Source organism: Mus caroli, chromosome 13 (genome assembly GCF_900094665.2).
Source record: "Mus caroli chromosome 13, CAROLI_EIJ_v1.1, whole genome shotgun sequence".
NCBI classification, from domain to species: domain Eukaryota; kingdom Metazoa; phylum Chordata; class Mammalia; order Rodentia; family Muridae; genus Mus; species Mus caroli.
In genome coordinates, this window is record NC_034582.1 from 62641944 (window position 1) to 62648202 (window position 6259).

Genomic DNA, 6259 nt, shown 5'->3' on the forward strand with positions numbered 1-6259 from the left:
ATGCAAACCCTTACAGCCAACCATTGGACTGAGGTCAGAGACTTCTATGAAAGAGTTAAATGAAGGACAGAAGAAGCTGAAGGGGATGGCAACCCCATAGGAAGAACAACAGTATCAATTAACCTGGACGTTTCAGAGACTAAGCCATCAACCAAAGAGCATACTTGGTCTGGTCTGCCGCCCCCAGCACATATGTCGCAGGGGACTGCCCTGTCTGGCCTCAGTGGGTGAGAATGTGTCTAATCCTGTAGAGACTTGATGCCCCAGGGGTTCCTTTTTGGGAGATGCCAAGAAAATTAGAATATATGGTTAGTCTTAAGAAAGTAAGCTCTAGCTTTGGGTGTCTAGACTCTGTATAGTGAGAAAGTTCAGTGCTTAACTGAAGTCCTGATTAGAACCATCTGAAAGGCTAAATGAACTGAAGTCCTTGGGGATTAGCATCCCTTTCAGGTGCTGTTCTCACAGCAAGTCTCTGGAAACAGGACCAGTTGAGGCAGGATCAGGTAGGGAGCTGGAAGTGTAGGTAATTTCAGCCGCTCCAACCGTGAATTGTGTCAAGGCTGTCCTCTTGCTGTTTATTCTATAATATATAAACCTTTCAACAATATTTAGTTCTTTAAGACATTTGTATGGAATGTGCAAGGTGCACAAATCAGTTAAGTATGAATTTTTGCTCTTTGAGCAGGTGAAAGACAACTGTCTTTTTTGAGTTAGCTTGATCAACAACCAAATTATAATAACTCTTCATTCATGCCATATGAAAGGATGGTATAATAAATTTTGAGGATTCTGCAACCAATAAGATTTATAAGGTATGGATACCTTTTGGCTAGAGACATTTTTATGTCTCAGCCAGTTTCAGGTCTGTTCCCATGTAGAGAGAACAGAAAATCAGGTTACATGTCCTGTTTGGTCTTCTTGAATTTTTTCCTTCCTGTCTGCAGACAAGATCTTCAAGGGTTCTTTCTCTGTTGTGGCTGATCAATATTATTTTGGAAGGAGTCCAAAGATTTTTTTTTTCTTTCCTATTAACAGAAATGTAGAAACTCTCTCCCAAAATAGCATGTTCTTGGTCCAGCAACCCAAAGTCATCAAAAATCTAAATTGATTCAATTTAGCAGTCTCATTTTTATTTATACTTGCTCTACTTTGACCTCCCCCACAGAGGATTTGTAATACCATTATAATCATCAAACATAACATTACCTTCATTTTGATAATAAAAACAATTTAAAATTATTTAAGCAATTTAAAACAATTATTATTCTTTGAGGTAGGGTTTCTCTTTGTTGGGGTCTATACCTTTGTCTCATGCACATTGAGATCAAAGGCCTTGATTATTTATTCCTTAATTTCAATAAATATCTCTATACTAAAAAACAATTAAAGAAATATTTATTTATTCCTCCCTTCTATGGAGATTAATATCTCTGTGGATATATATATATATATACATATATATATATATATCCTCTTTCTCTTTATATACATTGAACTAATGTTCTAACTTCAATTAAGTTCCCTATTTACTGTATAAATGATTTTTCAGGTCAATATATGTGTCCTGTGCTAGGCTAAGTAGTCCTAATATTAACATGGAGCCCACATTGAAAGAATCTGGTTGGTTAAGACAGCACTGACAACTTACATTTCTCTTTATTCTCTATTCTTATTTTGATTGTAGGAGACATGCAGCCATACTTTCTGCACTCTGAGCAGCCTGCTTGATTGCACAGCAGGGTTCCTAGCATCAGCACAGAGCCCACCAACCAGTGTACTGTTTGGGTCTGCTTGTGGGGGGACGTGCAGCTGTATCTTAGCTTATACTATGAACCCCAGATTTTTCTGCACCCAATTAGCCTGATTTTCTCCTAGTTACAAACCCCATGCATCTTTGAGAAAGAAAAAAAAAAAAGTATAGCTAAGAAACCAGTTCTTCCTGCCTCCTACTCTTAAAGGGATAGCATATGTTTTCCATTTGGCAATCTCAAATTAATTTTTTTAAGTAAGTTTTTGCCAGATGTTGAGATGCCATATGTTGCTGAAATATTTTAATGGTCCAGAATTTCTACTCTGCCTTTACCATTTAGTTCCTGAATAAAAACACACACAATTTTTATATTTACAATAAGAGTTACATAGAACAAAGGATGGGCAGATACCTAGCCTTGATCAATCAGAAACTACTTTCCTATTGATAACCTTGAATTATTTCATATTTACTATATTTCATCTGGGCTGTTCTTAACTTCAATCACAGCTCACAGAGCCACTGTTTCCCCACCACCACCACCTGCACATTCTTCTCCTGGTTCTCCTCTGACTATAAGCCCAGGAAATCTAAACAGTACCTATATCTCTTTTGCCTAGCTATTAGCTTGTTGGCATCTTTATATACCCATCAGAAATATCATGGGGCAGGATTACAGGGGCTAGGTGCACACACCAGGTCTTGGGGGCCTGCACTTAGTATTACAATAGACAGTAAAAGACAAAACCTCACTACATACTAGTTTAGTTAAATCACAGACATTTTCTAAATTAATGAGATAGTAAATAGCTAGAGACAAGCAAAATATTCCTATTCAAATATACTGAGAATGTTAGATTGTCTTCAGAAACATCAGAAATCTGTAAAAATGGCATTGAAAGATGCTGTATTAATTTTTGACAATCAGAATTGTCAGCTTTGCTGGGTGTCGTGGTGNACGCCTTTAATCCCAGCACTTGGGAGGCAGAGGCAGGCAGATTTCTGAGTTCGAGGCCAGCCTGGTCTACAAAGTGAGTTCCAGGACAGCCAAGGCTATACAGAGAAACCCTGTCTCGAAAAACCAAAAAAAAAAAAAAAAGAAAAACTTCCTCATGGAGTTTGCTGCAAATGTCACAAGCTGCCACTGCTTGTGGACGTTGTACATCGTGGTGCGCACTAGGCTCCGCACCACGATGTACAACGTCCACAACCAAAAACCAAAAAAAAAAAAAAAAGAAAAACTTCCTCATGGAGTTTGCTGCAAATGTCACAAGCTGCCACTGGAGAAGAGACTGTCCTTGCCTCAGTGCTAACTATATGTTGTGCAAGCTGTAGACAACCAGGACACAAAGAAAGTCAACTGCCAAACTCTGCCAGGACAAGGGAGAGAAGTCCTTTATATTTGCTGCTTCACAGAAAAATCTGTTAGGTGTTCTGCACCAATAGGTTGAAGACATAAATGCTCCAGTGTTGCAGGGGCACCTGTGTGACTGGCAGGCAGCCAGCAGTCACTAACATTTCTATAGTTTTGGACACTGCCTGCTCTACATCTGGGATGTTCATGTAGATATGTGTACATGTATGTAAGGAAAGAGGAGAGGAAATACTTTTTTGGAGAAGGGGCAAAAGGGAGGGCAGTAATAGAAAAAGGAGAAAAGTACATGATTCATATTTAGTAAATGTCACATTGAAACTTACATTTGGCCTGAAGATTTAGGAAGTATTCTCATGGCAGTGATAAATACGCATACAAGAACAACTTGAGGGTTTAATTTGGACCATAGTTCAATTTCGTTGTCTACCATTGTCTTAGGGTTTTACAGCAGTAAACAGACACCATAACCAAGGCAAGTCTTTTTTTTTTTTTTTTTTTAAAGATTTATTATATGTACACTGTAGCTGTCCTCAGATACTCCAGAACAGGGCATCAGATTTCGTTACGGATGGTTGTGAGCCACCATGTGGTTGCTGGGATTTGAACTCGGGACCTTCAGAAGAGCAGTCGGAGCTCTTAACCACTGAGCCATCTCACCAGCCCCCAAGGCAAGTCTTATAAAGGACAACATCTATCTGAGGCTTGCTTACAGGTTCAGAGTTGTCAGTCCATTATCATCAACATGGGGGCGTCTGGACTGGCATGGTGCAGGCAGAGCTGAGAGTTCTACATCTTCATCTGAAGGTTGCTAGTGGAAGACTGACATCCAGGCAGTGAGGATGAAGGTCTTAAACTCACAACCACAGTGACACACCTACTCCAAGAAGGCCACACCTAACAGTGCCACTCCCTGGGCTGAGCATACACAAACCATTACATTCCATACCCTGGCCCTCATAGGCTTGGTCAAACATATGAGTCCATGGGGGCCATACCTAAACATAGCATAATCCAAAATACATTTAGTCCAACTTCCAAAGTCCCCTTAGTCTATAGCAGTCTCAACAATGTTGATATTCCAAAGTTCAAAGCTTTTTCTGAGATTCATCCAATGACTTAACTGTAATTCCTAAAGCAAGACAGGAAGCCAACTGAATAAACTCCAAACTCTGCATCATTAACGCTGATGTCAAAGCAGTCTTTAGATCTCCAACTCCTTTTTCATCTTTGTTGACTGTAAGAAATTTCTTTTTTCTGAGCTGGTTCCACTCCCTGTTAACAGCTTTCCTTAGCAGATAACCCATGGCTCCGGCATCTCAAATATCTTTAAGGCAACTTCAATGTTGTAGTTTCTTGTTGTCTGGGATTGACTCATGATATTCTGAGCTCCATGTAAGGGCTGGCATTACTTCTTTAGCTCTGTCCTCTGTAGCAGTCTAAGCTCAGGTTGATCCATTCCACTGCTGCTGCTGCTCTTGGCGATCATCCCATGATACTGGCATCTCCAAACAAGGCTTCACCAATAGCCTCTCATAGGATCTATTCATGGTGTCAAGCCTCAACTCCTTGCAATGACACCTTCATCAACTGCAACTGACCGAGTTCTGCTGCTAGTAGGAGCTGGAACATTGGTCCCCTTGTTCTATTACATTATCACTAGATTTTGATTTTCCAGCTCCTTCACTACCTAAGCTTGACTCCTGGATCTCTCTCTGTAGATTAACCTTGAAGTCAGAGATCTGCATGCTAATCTCTGGGGATTATTTGTGTGTACCACCATGCCTGGATTTAAGCTGTTCTTCACCTAGAACTTACTCTGTCTCAAGCCAGCCTTAAACTCAGAGATCTTGGATTTAACTCCTAGGAATAAAAGTATGCATCACCATGCCTGGATCTAAACTTAGCTGGGTAAGATATTGCTCCAAAGTCCATTCCCTTAATTCAATTTAATATCCTTGAACACATGACTCAGCTCCATTTCACTTCCTGATGCCTCTTTAATACTCTAACCATATATTTTCCCTTTTCAGCTTGCTATTATTGTCTAAAATATTCTTCATGAATTAAAAAAGTGTTTCTCTCTCTCTGTATATGTGTGCATGTTGATTGAGAAGAAAGGGGGTTTCTGATCTCAATGGGTTATACAAAAATGTGAATGTGTTCCAAATACAGAAGATACAATTTTCAATAAATTTATTAGAAAAATAAAGTGATGCAGCTCTTTAAAACAAAAAATGGAGAATTATGTACTTCAGAAATTGGCCAGTTTCTAAGTGTTATCTCTTCTGACTTCTTATATGAAATGGAGCAAAGGAATGTTGTCTCAATAAAGAATTACAAGATTTCTATGTGGACCCGACCACTACGTATGAAATTCCAACTGAAAATATTCAAGGTGTCTTCAAACATGGTAATTCACTATGCTTTGCTTCTTAAATATAATGATTTGAAATATGAGAAAGCCACAAAAATTACAGATTTCTTTTTTTAAATAAAAAAGTGAGGTAAATAATATTTTACCTTGATTATCCTATATTTCATACACCTGTCCTCAAAGAAGATATTTGGAGAGGTTAGATATTCCATGTCAATTAAAACTTATGTAGTTTTAGTTTAAATCAATCCTCTTATCAAAAATAAGTCTGATTTGTGCTGCCCATATATTGATGTGTGGCCTTTCACTTCAGAATGTTCAAAATACCAGGGTCCACACTTATATTCTTTACAGTATTATTGCAAAATACTATAGTCAAGCTGAGGCTTTGTGCTACTATATGCACAGCTTTGTCTTTTCACAGGGTCTTAGAATTAAAATATTTTCATCACATATTTATATGAGGAGTTATTGTCACCATTGTGGGAGCCTCAAGGGACTTTACCATTGATTGTCTTATACCTGACGGGCAGTTTGTATGCCTTTCAGAAGGTTTCAGTGCAGTAACATTTCCAACAAATGTAGAGACATACTAACATGTTTGGTTCATTTTCTGGAGAGAGGAGGCATTTCTTCATTTCTCCCCAATAAGGGTGACCAACAACCCTCAGGTGATTAAACTCTGTAACTGATACGTGTGGGTGATTAGCACTGGTCTTATGGCCATTCTTGACTTAAAGTGGTATGAAAAAATATTTTA